The sequence below is a fragment of the Heloderma suspectum genome, chromosome 4, assembly GCF_057233095.1.
Source record: "Heloderma suspectum isolate Gila_16-S chromosome 4, 16-S_ref, whole genome shotgun sequence".
NCBI lineage: Eukaryota > Metazoa > Chordata > Lepidosauria > Squamata > Helodermatidae > Heloderma > Heloderma suspectum.
The window spans coordinates 18,703,020-18,716,177 of NC_139461.1; the positions used below are offsets into that span (position 1 = coordinate 18,703,020).

The window sequence follows — 13,158 nt, forward strand, 5'->3', positions numbered from 1 at the left end:
GCAACGCATAGCCCATGTGCCACATGTGGCCCCCACAGCCCCCTGCTATGCTGCCAAAATTCACAACAGCAAACTAGTCACTGATTTGCCACAGAAAATCATGGGCAAACTGCTACGGAACACTACAACAGCCAAATTTGGATTTGCCATTGAAAACCTGCCATTACTTTTGCCATCACCTTCATATTCTGTGGCATGCTGTCCCTCTGGGGAAGTCTGGGCAACAAAAATGGCCCCCAGACCTCCCAAAGTTGCCCACCTCTGCTTTATGGAGTGACATACCAATAGAGAAATTGGTGCCCCAAGGGGGAAAGGTAGAGCAGAGGCATGGGGAGCAAAGGAGGAACACGACCCAGTGCTGTAACACGTCATTAGGCTTTGTTTCAAATGGGATAGGAACAAGAGGGCTACTTAAGCCAAAATTTTCACAGGAAACTGGGCTGTGAAGGGGGCAGGGCAGCAAGGGGGGAAATGATCAATTGAACACAACTGTTTTTCCCACAAGCATCCCCAAATGATGCATCCAACTGATTCAATGAGGTTTCAGTAGGCATGGCACTGTGGATGTGGATTCTTTTATTATTGCATTTATATTCCACATTCCCATGTATGTATCCAGCCTTCATGGTTTTCCCTTCCAGTTTTATCTTCACAACAACCCAGTGAGGTAGGTTAGGCTGAGAAAGAAGAACTGGCCCAAGCTTCATAGCCGAGTGGGGATTTGAATCTGGGTCTAACCACTACACCACACTAGCTGGATTAGGGCAGGCAGGTATATAAGAGGACAGAGCTGCTGCACCTTTCAAAATTGTGCAGAAGAGGGAATTTCAGCCTGTGTAGGTCATCATGCATCTTCTATACAACTGTTAATGTTGCAGGAGCAGTGCCGTCTTTTGCCTCTGGCAAGTAGAAGCTTTCTCCCTGCTGCATTGGGACACCTGTTTCTTCTGACTAGAGTTCTCTTACACTTTCCTCTGCATGTCAGAAAGGCACATCTATTAAGGTTTTGGGTAATATGCAAATATATTTAAATGTAACTGTTCAATAATGAATTGACACTGTTAGAAGGTGTGCTTTTTAATCGACTAAACCATTGTTTACCCGGTTGATAGTCTTTTTGATAGAGCTTTTGCATGACTGGTCCAGACAAGGTTGTTGACATGTGCACATCTTTGAGGCATGTTTTTTTTTTTTAGGACTCCAGACAAAAGCTCCAGCTTATCAAAATTCAAGGAAGGCTGCCAAAAACACAACCCATAGCTAGGGAGGGGCCACATCTGATCTTGTCACAGGGCAGGCCCTGCAGCATGAGACAAGGTATCAGATGTCAGCGACAACCCTGCCAGGTTACTCTTAGTAACCCTGCCTTAGCTATTAATAATGCTGAACTGCTTAGCTATGAATATAAGAACATAAGAGGAGCCATGCTGGATCAGAACAAGGGTCTATCTAGTCCAGCATTCTGTCCACACAGTGGCCAATGATGGGATGGTGCTTCTCCAAAGCATAGGACAAGCACAGGACCATGTTAGAACGTGCCTCAGAGACCAGGTTTTTGGCACTTTGGTTTCCAAGCTATCTGTGTTCCATATGTCCACCACAGGCAGGGGGTGAAGCAGAGGTGGGAAAATGTGTCAGTTTTTGATCCCCCTGCATTGGACTTCTTTAAAACCTCAAGTTCTTTCTTTCCTGAACATGGAGAGCTTTGCAAATTTTGGTAAATTCTTAACAAAAATGAACTGAAACAAAATTCTCACCCAGCTGCACCAGCCAAATTCAGTAAGTACAGCTATTCCCAGCATGGAGGGGACCATGTTGTACCTGCCTGTTGTATAGCTGTTAAAGATGAGGCGCCTGTGAGGGAAAAAAAGGGGTGACAACTCTAATGAAGCACTAACATGGTTGACTAGATAGGGATTCAAAGCCAGACTTTTAAGAGCTAAGCTCTCAAAGCTCTGAACCTGGTTTCTTCCACATTTGGTGTGAGTGTGTTCAGTGTCAGGTTCTCTTCGTCCCAGTGGAGGCTGGTGGCTCCACTCCGGGTTTCAGTCAGAACCAGTCTGAACTCTAAAGGAGCTATCCAAGGTGCTTTGGACTGGTTCTGACTGAAATCTGGAGTGGAGTCACCGCCTCCCTGACAATGGAGCCATCAGCCTCCACTGTTTCATCCTGAATGTGGAGAATTTTGTGAACTTCTGTTAATTCTTATGAGAACTGACCTGAAATGAAATTCTCACCCATCCCTAGCATGCGTGTACTTGTTGTGTGTCAGAGTCGGTTAGAAGTGACCTCTTGGCTTCTCTAGAATGTCCAGAATACATTCATTCATCCTCACATAAAGGACATTAGCACAGACTCTGTATACTTTAGAAACATAGGAAGCTGCCTTATAACGAGTAAGACCATTGGTCCTTCCAACCCAGTGTTGCCGACACTGACTGGCAGTGGCTCTCCAGAGTCTCTGGGAGGGGTTTTCCCAGTCCTGCCTAGAGATGCTGAGGACCGAGCCTGGGGCCTTCTGCCTGCAATGTATGGGCTCTACCGCTAAGCTATGGCTCCTCCATTTACTTCTTAGAACCACTTTGTGGGATCAAACCAATGGTCCAGTGGTGAAAGCTCACACGCAAAGCATGAAGGCAAGAGCAAGAGGATGGGGAAGACATTTGTTTGGTTTGCCTATTCATGTGGTCTCACTGAATTTCGCACATTCAAACCAATACGCACCCCAAAACTCAATTGTCCATTGAGTTTTGCAGTGGACTTCTCAAATAAATCAAAATAATGCAAACAAAAATGTGTATGTTAGGGAAAAGTGCACACAAATGCATATATTAGTGGGTTTTTTAAAAGAGTTAACATTGGGGAAATTGCTTGCAAAAAGAAGGGGTACTGGGCAAAATTGCATACAAGTGTGCATGTATTAGGAGATATGTGCACAAAAATGCATACAAATGTCCATATGTTTTTTTTAAATTATCTTGAAGTTTGGAATGAATGGAATTCAAGGTGGGAAAATGAGAAACTTGAGAGAAACAAAACTGACAGATTTTGTCTATTCCTAGCAATCAGCCTTTCCCCTGTGATTCAGAATCCTGAATCAAGCCATGGGGAGCTGCTGCCAGTCAGTGTTGACAATACTGGGCTAGATGGACCAATGGTCCGACTCGTTATTAAGCAGCTTCCTGTGTTCCTGTCACCACATCTCATGGAAGTGAGTTCCATCAGTTAATTTTGCATTGTGTGAAGAAGTACTCCCTTTTATTAGATTTGGATATATTGCCAATCTGCCTCAATGGGTGACTGCACATTCTAGTATTAGTGGAGAGGGGCAATAAACATCTCTCTCTGCACCAGCCTTTCTGATGGCTTTCATACCCTCAAGATGTTTTGGACTAAACTCCCAGCTTTCCTAACCATTGGCCATCCAAGTTAGGACTCATGGGGAGTTGGACGTTTAAAATATCTGGACAGCACCAGGTTTGGGAAGGCTGCTCTAGATCATTCTTAATTTTATATGTCTTTATAATTTCCCTAACCTCTATAGCCATCTTTTTACATACCCCTAAGCATGGTAGCCTTTTTTTGTAAGAGGGATGCTCCCACCCCCTTAAAATCATTTGAGCTACCATTCTCGGTATGTTTCCTGTTTCTGTTGTGAAGATAGTACCAATTTAATTTATGCCGCAAAGACCTTGCAGAGTTGTTCCCTTGAGGCTGGATAAATATTTTTTCCTCTGGGAATCCAAGGAATTCAACTTCAAGAGGCCTTGACTACCATCACACATGCCTCTTCAGCCATCTGGGCAGTCTAAAACCGAAACAAAACGAACATGGCCATGTTTTTTTAAAAGGCCCAATTAAAATGTAGTGGAAACCCACAGAAGTGACAGCGAATAGGGGTCAGGTTAGCGCCTTACATACTGAACAAAGGAGCCATTTTTACACTGGGGGGGGCACTAATGTCTGCTTGTGGAAATAGGCTGTGAGTTTTCACCTGATGAGGGGATGGAAATAATAAATATGTGTTTTAATTTGCAGCAGGGCTGCTTTATACATTGTCCCACCACTAGATCTCTTGCATAAAAAGTGATCTTTTTAAAAGCCTTCAGCAAAAGGTCAGTGTCGGTCTCTCCCTTAATATGCTAAACCTTTTCAAAACAAAACAAGGGAATGCAATTTAAAACTCATCTGACTTCGCAAAATTGTAAGAGTATGACATCAGCAGGATGGTTGCATTATTGATCTATGCACTGCCAAAACAAACACTCTGATTTCAGCCTTTCAGGGTGCAATCTTACATGTATTTAAGCAAAATAAAAGTCCTACAACTGCCAGCATGTCCCAGTCAGCCATGAGGGAACCAGATTTTTTTCCCAATTTCCCAAATTTGTGCAAATTTGCCCTTGCACGAATTAGCACCTGTGAAAATGTGCATCCCCCCACTGTGCACTTTCATGCTTTAGACTATGGGGGAAATATGCCTTTTTGGGTGGTGTTTTCTTATTGTACATATTTTTCTATACTAATTTCACAAAGTTAAAAACAACAACAACAACCAATCCACAAATGTGCGTAATCTGTGTGACACAGGGAAAGCTGGTCCACTGCGGAATCTATGGGTCTGATTTCTCTGATATCCCTAGCGCTAGGTTAGTGAGACTTCCTGGGAAGCCTTTGTACTCCACCTTGAGACCCATGGTAGAAAGATAGGTGTAGATGTAATAAATTAGGGGCGCAATCCTGTGGCCACTAGACAGTGGCTAGACAACCATAAGATTGGTTTCTGGGAACTGACCTCGGGGCCCATGCTCCAAGGTTGGTTCCTGGAAAACTGCCTCCTCCCCCGCCCCTTCATAGGCGACGCAGACCATCCCCGGGCTCTGTGCTCATAAGAGCAGTGTGGAGCGGGGCAAAAGGGGGCATTCCCAGAGGCGGGGAGTGCGGAAGTGTTGGTACAACGCTTCCTGTGCATCATCCAGCCTCCCCCTCCCCCCCCCGGCTCCAAAGTCCTATGGCTAGATGGCCAAAATCAGCTGTCTAGCCACGAATGCAGGGTAGCTGGAGCGCAGAGGAGAAGGTCCCTCTGCGCTCCTCCCACCATGCATTGGATAGGTGGCCTCCTTCAAGTTTGGAAGCAGCTGCCTCTCCACACAGGATCGCTCCTTAGGTATGCTTACTTAGGCTTTGACTTAGTTGGAGATGATGAAGATGGGCTTCAGCTAAAGCAAGAGAGACAGAGGTGGTACCCTGTATATCATCCCGCCACAACTGAGTACCCTCCAGAGGTTTTGGACTACACTTCCCATCGTCACTGGCCATCGGCCATGTTGTTTGGGGCTAATGGGTATTCCAAAACATCTGGAGGGCACCCAGTTGGGGAAGGCTGGTGTATATGTTCTGGGAGATAGGAAAATAAGAAGCTGGCTTAAACTAGGTCAGGCTATTTGTCTATCTAACCCAATATTGTCTACTCTGAATGGCAGGAGCTCTTCAGATGTTCCCCGTCATTTGCTGTCTGATCCATTTTTAAGTGGAGATGCCAGGGATTGAACCTGGGACCTTCTGCATGCAAAGTTCTCTACCCTTGCTAGGATTCCTCCTATATATAGCACATACCTAAACTGTCCAATTCAACAAATTTCCAGGAAACCCACATCACTGGTGGTGGGTTCTTAGACAGATGTCAGTGGTGAATGCAGCAGGCTGATCCAAAAAATCATGATAAGAATAATAATTAGAGAGGATGTGTCCATTGCTGATGGTTCTTGCAGAGGTTAAGAGGTAAAGCTTTCCTTGTTTCATTGTGTCAGGGTGGAAACTGAGCCGATAGAACTCCAGAGCAGTTCTAATTCTGAGGAAGATCAGCAATCCGTGGGAGAGGAGCCAGCTCATCCCTCACAGGCACAGCAGCTGGCAGAGATTCCTCCTGCCAGCACTTCTGAGATAGATAGTGATCCTAGCAGTGAGAAAGTGCGGGAGGGGGGTTTGCTAGATGCTCGGCGCAGATGCAGGGAGCGACGAGCGATGGAGGGTGCGGAAAGGAGGCGTAGCGCCCATTTGGCGCGCAAGCAACAACCGCCTCCTGTGGACCCAAGGGAAAGAGGGAGGATCTCTCCCTAGCCCATAAGTTCAGGGTCTTCAAGTGATTCTCCTTCAAATGGGGACCAGCTGCCTACCTGGAGCATAGGCTACTCTGCTGTTCATTGCTTAGTCGCTGGTGATTAGGGATGTATGAAAGTCACTTACCTTTTCGCAGCTTGGCTTTGTGGGGGGGGGAGGCGCTTCGCTTTTCCCCCCGAAGTTCAGGTGAAGGGGGGGGAGGCTTCCCGCCTCGCCCGGCCGAAATTCAGGCCGGGGGGAGGCTTCCCGCCTCGCCCAGCTGAAATTCAGGCCGGGGAGAAGCGCCCCGTCTCCCCGGCCACAAAACAAAAAGTAAAAAAAAAAAAAAAAGACCCTGTGATAGGCTACGTGACGATTTACGTAGCCTATCACGGCTAGATTTCCAAAGTCAGCCGTGATAGGCTACGTAAATCGTCACGTAGCCTATCACGGGTGACTGTGGAAAAAAAAAAGCATGTACGCAAATGGCGGCAGCCCATGGGATGCCGCCATTTGCGTACGCGCTTTTTTTTTTCTTTTTCAAAGTCACCCGTGATAGGCTACGTGAAGATTTACGTAGCCTATCACGGCTGACTTTGGAAATCTAGCCGTGATAGGCTACGTAAATCGTTATGTAGCCTATGCACGGGTGTGTGGGGTTTTTTTTACTTTAGTTTTTTTTTTTTGCAATGGCGGCGGCAGCAGCCGGTCGGGAGACCGGCCGCGCCGAACCGCCGCCAAACCGCCGCCGGGACCCGCCGCCGGGAGGGACATTCACCAAAGGTAAGTCCCGTCCCGGGGGTGGCGGGGTGGTGGTGGAGAATTTCACCGCCGATTTCGGGGGGCCGAATGTGTTGGCGCTCAGCCCCCCGAAGATTCAGGGAGAAATTCTCCGCCATCCCTACGGTGATTAGCATCTGAAAGAGTCATTAAGTTGTAAAAGGATTAAAGCCTTGAAAAGAATCCTTTTGTCTGTGTCTTGAGTTGGCTATTGGAGTGAACTGAAAGAGGCCGCTAGGGCGCTCCTGACACATTGTTTCTTCCTCATTGCTGGCCTAATCTGGTAACAGAACCTGAATGTTTGGGACTGAGGAAGTATGGAAGGGTGGGATGAGATGTTTCATTGAAAGGGCAATAACTCCGATGAGTAAGGGACTGTTAGGCCAGATTTGTGTCTAAGTCTCTTCCTGTCAGTAATGACAAGCAAACTAATAAAAACACCCATAAAGGAGCAAAGAGGAAGAAAGGTGTGCCAAGGTGTGAGCATTTGAACAGCTGCAGCCCTGGGAAGTGACCTTCTCGATATGTGACTTTGCTAACAAAATTGCTGTCACCATGAAAGGTTAGGTGTGTGCAAAGGGCAGGCTTGTGCAAAGGAAGGGGCCCCTCATGCAGTCACAGGTGCGACACTTGCCAGGGAGGGCTGGGCCACCTACTCTCAGGGTTGGAGACAAGGTTTTGCCCTCAGCTTAGCAGCATCTCCAAGCAGAACACTCCTTTGCACATAGTGACATGGGAAGCTGCCATTCACCAGGTTAGACCATTGGTCCATCCAGACCCGTATTGTCTACTGTGCCTGGAGTCTCAAGCAGAGGTCTGCCCCATTACTGGAAAACTGAAATCATTTTCTAAGGCAATGCCAGAGATACAGATGGATTAATTGGTCTATTTTCATTCCATGTCACTTCGTATGTGTTCAAGAATAAGTCCATTCTGTCTAATTTCCACATCAGTCTGCAAAACTTTTTTAAAAAGACATGAAGATTCACATTTACTTTTGCATGTTTTTGTTGTTGTTTGTTGTTATTATTTAATAGATTTATATAATGCTTACCATATTTAAAAATATTGCTGCATGGTTTACAACTACATTTAAAAACACCTCATAATAAATACAAAAACATGTATATAAAACATTTATTAAAAACATTAAAACCAGTACTCACAACACCTTGATTAACAAACACACTGGGCAGCACAACTACAATCAAACAGGGAAGGCCTGGGTGAAGAAATGGGTCTTTAATTGGCACCTAAAGCTTGCCATGGTGCCTCCCAGCTACCAGGAGGGAGGTCATTCCAAGAGATGGGTGCCGTCACTGAGAAGGTCTACTTCCAAGTTCCCAGAAGACAGCCATCTGTAGGTCACAGTACAACCAGCAAGTCCTTCCCCAGTGATCCTAATGATCACACAGATGTAAATTGGGAAAGATGATCCACCAGGTAACCTGGTTCCAAGCTGTTCAAGGCTTTATATGCCAACAGCAAGACCTTAAACTTGGCTTGGTAGTCAGTGCCGTTGCTTAAACACTGGTGTAATCTGTGCTTGGCCAGGTGCCCCACTTAACATCCTGGCCACTGCATTCTTCACCAGCTGCAGCTTACAGACCAAGCACAAGGGTAGCCCCACATAAGTGCATTAGAGTAATCTAAACATGAGGTTACCCGTGCATAAACTGCAGTGACCAGGCTATCCTTCTCCTAGAAAGGGTGTAGCTGAGATAGCAACAAGAGCTAGTAATAGGCAGTGCACTCCACAGAAGTCACTTGGGCTTCTAATGACAATCATGAATACAGGAGCACACCAAAACAATGTACCTCTGCTTTCTGAAGGAGTGCAACCCCATCTAGAACAGGCAAACTCCCCATTTCCCATACTCGGGAATCACCTATCCATGGAGTCTCTGTCTTGTCAGGATTCAGTCCCGCTTTGTTGACCCTCATTTTCCCTAACATGCACATTTTTAGAAACAATTTCTACTAATTCATCCATTTTTGTAAGCAACATTCTCATTCATATATATATATCCATATGCAGTTTTTGAGCCAAGAACAACTTTGCAAAATTCGGAGACATGCAGAATCCTAAGGATAACTGTCTTCTAATCCACATATTAGTTCAGGAAGGGCAGATTCGGACAGTTTGCTTCAAAATACAGACCAAATTAAATTCTTCCCCACCCCCAGCAAGGGATTTAATGGTGGATCTTCTGCAGGTAAAGTATGTGCTCTGCAACTGGGCTATGGTCCTCCTCCATAGGAGGGAATGGACTGCATTCACTTATAAGGGAGAAAGTTGAAACAGAACTAAAAAGACACATTCAGGGCCACCACTGGGGGTGAGGGAAGGTCAAGTTGCCACTAGCAGTCTTTGGTGATCTCAGCTACAGAGAACGAGCATGGTTTCAGTTGCATAGTCCCACCTTCGGTTTTGTTTTTTGGTCACACTAGAGCAGAGATGTAGAACATTAGGCCCATGGGCCAAATCCAGCCCTCCTGGGTTCCCAATCCAGCTCTCTAGAGTTCCCCCAATGGCCCCACCCCTTTCCCCAACTGCCAATCATTTGGCGGTTTCTCAGCTTTTGCACATTTTTTTTTTCCTATTCTAAAAAACTTGACGTGCTTCTCCTAAGGCTTAGTTGCTTGCAGTAAGAGCTTTAAGGTAAAATATGCTGGCATTTTTGATATATTGGCTCCCACCCTGTTTTGCCTTTATCCCCACCAACCACTGGAATGTGGCCCTCAAGAGCTTGTCCAAGGTGGAATTCCGCCCTTGGACTGAAAGAGGTTGAACACACCTGTACCACAATGTGGCAGAATGATGAGACCTGGCTTTTACATAGCTATACTGATGGTTATGCAGTTTGAAAGCTTTGATTCAAACAATATATCCTTCAGAGAGAGAGAGAGAGAGAGCACACCAGGGATGCTGGAGAAATCCTCTGTGGATGCAAATAAGGCTGGATTCCCAAGAATCCAACCTGCAGATTCAACAGCGGACTCCCCCCACCCTTACCTCCGCACCCTCCTACTCCATGCAGGATGACTTCCAGGTTTTAAAAAGACAAGGTGCTCCCTCCAGTATCAGAGGCAGTGAGCCTACGTATGCCAGTTCCTGGGGAACATGGGCGGGAGGATGCTGTTGCACTCGTGTCCTGCTTGCAGTTTCCTGGTCGGCAGCTGGTAGCAGCTGGCGGGAGATTCAGGACAGATCAAAGGAAGGACTTCTTCATACAGAGCATAGTTAAGCTATGGAATTTGCTACCACAAGATGTAATGATGCCACCAACTTGGATGGCTTTAAAAGGGGGTTAGACAAATTCCTGGAGGAGAAGCCTATCAAGGGCTACTAGTCCTGATGACTATGTGCTACCTCCAGTACCAAAGGCAGTGAGCCTATGTACACCAGTTGCTGGGGAACATGGGCAGGAGGGTGCTGTTGCACCTTGGGAAAATTATGGCCATGAACTGCATATTTTGTGCCATTTGTGGCCATAAAGCACTTACATCTACGTAAATTGCAGCTGTAAAAGCACTTCTATGGCTGCAATTTAGATAGATCTAAGTGCTTTAACAGCTGAAAATAGCATAAACTACGCCATTTCTGGACAGCATTTTCCCAAGGCTGTGAATGGGAGCTGCCATTTGTAGACGTTGCCTTTTTAAAACTGGGGAAATCTGGTGAGCTGGGGAGGGATTTCCCTGTGGTGGACCCCCCCTGGACTGGACTTCGGGGGGTTCACCCATCCCTAATACATACACATACCCCTCCTCCCCCCTTTTCTGTGGGAGAGCACTTGGCTGCACCAGCATTTCACCTGCACAAATGTCAATGCGACAGCAGTGATTTAGAATGCCTTTCTCTCCATGAATGACTACTGGTAAATTCTAAGCTCAGCCCGACAGCTCAGGTTTCAGCTCTGTAGGGAGAAGCAGGGATTGAGGGTTGGGCAGGGAGAACAAGCTGTCCATTTGAGATTAATAGACTGTTCTTTCCTCCAGCCCTCACTGGTGATATATGATGAACCCAGAATCACAGGAATGGTGTTCCAAAATCCTTCTCAGTTGGTGTTACACTCTCTGCAGTGGAGTTCCTTTTCGTTGCACATTTTCCATGCTTAGGCGCAAGCAAGACCATGATTTGTCTTGTGATGGGCTGTTATTATTTTTTAAAAAAATCTGTAGACACCTGGGTTAAATCAAGCAAGCCCTTTTGAGTGGGGGGAGGGGGAGTACTAAGGCATTTGGGGCAATGGGAAGTTGCATGGTTCTGAACACTCATTCTGAATGGGATAGCATTAAATCCTGGCCATGTTGATGCAGTATAAGTAGAGATGTGATGGTGTTGATTGGGGGGGGAGAAGCAGGATTGTGCCTGCTGCCCCCCCCCCCCTGGTCCAGACATACCTCTGAAGCTGTACAGAGAGCTTCCGAGAAGGGGAATGATCTGACTCCTTGGCCAGCCACGCGTTCATGTTTCTCAGGCTCCCAGCCTATCTGAGCCTGGCAGAAGCCTCTTAGGAGAAGGAGGACTGGGATTCCACTCTGACTCCATCCTGAGCCCTGCCTTGGTTCCTGATTCTCCTTCCTTGTCCCTCAGCTCTCCAGTGCACAGGCAGCAGTGGACAAGGCAGAAGACTCAGAATCATTGGTTGTATCCATTGTTAGTCCTACATAGAACACATAGAGTAGGCCCATTGAAATGAATGAGGTGTACATTATTCACAGCTAGGGATGGTGCAAAAGGCCGAGTAGGGGTGGAGTCTGGAGGACTCCACCCTGCCCCCTTACCTGGACACCACTTGCTGGGCCACAGAGGGGTCATTTAGAATCATAGAATAGTAGGGCTGGAAGGGGCCTATAAGACCATCGAGTCCAACTCCCTGCTCAGTGCAGGAATCCAAGTCAAAGCACTTGCCTGCTCAGTGACTGGTGGGAAGTTCTGTGAGGCCATCTGTTACTTACCGAGCTCCCGTTGTATGCAGAAATCGCTGCTCGGTTACTTCCAAGTATGTTGTGTCTATGGCTGCCTTAAAGGGGCAATGACTCAACATTGCAGGGGTAAAGGGCCTTTACGCCTGTAATGTTGAGCCATCACCCATTTAAGGCAGCCATAGACACAATATTAGATGTGCGGAAGTAACCGAGCTGCGATTTCTGTGCAGAGTGGGAGCTCAGTAAGGCGACAGAAGGCCTCACTGCACTTCTCGGGTGATCACCAAGCCATCCTGTATCTCCCACAGCGGGCAGCTGTATCTCATGAGGGCAGGCAGCAATGACAGCTTGACGATCACCCGGAGGGACTGGATGGAGTTGAGTCCGTCCATCCCTAGTTACGACTAACTTAAGTCCCATTAATTTCAAAGGGGTTAACTCTATGTAGGACTAACTTTGTATCAAACTATTCTAACCCATGCAAAGCAAAATCCATTCACTACTGTGCATCTATTTATGTCCATTATGTTCAAAACACTAAACGGCATATTGCCTTGCTCAATTTCATTTCAGGGTATATTGGATTTTGTTGCAGGAGAGGCCACGACTCCACAGTAGAGCAAATGCTTTGCATGCATCAGGTTCCAGTTCAATACGTAGTCCAAAGGATTGCAGGTAGTGGAGTCAGGACAGATCTCTGCCTGGACCTTGGGAGATCTCCCACCAGTCAGAGTAGTTCAGGGGTCCCCAACCTTTTTCAGAATTTGAGAAGCTGCTGTGGGCACCACAAAATGCTTAATCAGTGGATTGCTGCTTTGACACCTACCAGTCACATCTATGGATCTTAGGCTGCATCTTATTCAGAAAAATAAAAATAAAAATCCATGTCTATTGGATACCACTATGTCTCTTTAGTAAAGGATTGCCTAATTCAGCTAATTGCTGGCAGTTTTAACTTATGTTTTGACTATGTCCAGTAGTTGATTCTTTTTGTGGGGAAGTTATTACACAGATGAATTTTGTACTGGAACAGTCTTTAATATTCAATGAGGTAGACGTTCTGTTAAAATAGTTACCTGCTTCATGGAAATTAACAAGCGGTCATGGGAAATTAACTGTGTAATGGGATTGTCATTGCCATTTTGACAGCTGAAAGACTAATACTACAACATTGGCAGGATAAACATTCACCTCCTATAATGCAGTATATTGAGGACCTTACAATGCATTCAATATTTTAACAGGTGGCATATAGATGCCACCTTTAAATGGATACTTATTTGGATATTTGGTCCACTTTTGTTGAAGCCTATGCTAATTGCTAATTTTCTAATTGCTAGAAAG

At 46.1% G+C, this 13,158-nt stretch overlaps 1 protein-coding gene across 1 annotated transcript in view; it reads left to right on the forward strand.

Annotated features, from left to right (window-relative positions):
- Positions 1–13,158, forward strand: part of ST3GAL1 (ST3 beta-galactoside alpha-2,3-sialyltransferase 1) — a 171,901-nt gene that overhangs the window by 129,333 nt on the left and 29,410 nt on the right. The gene's annotated exons all lie outside the window — the stretch shown is intronic.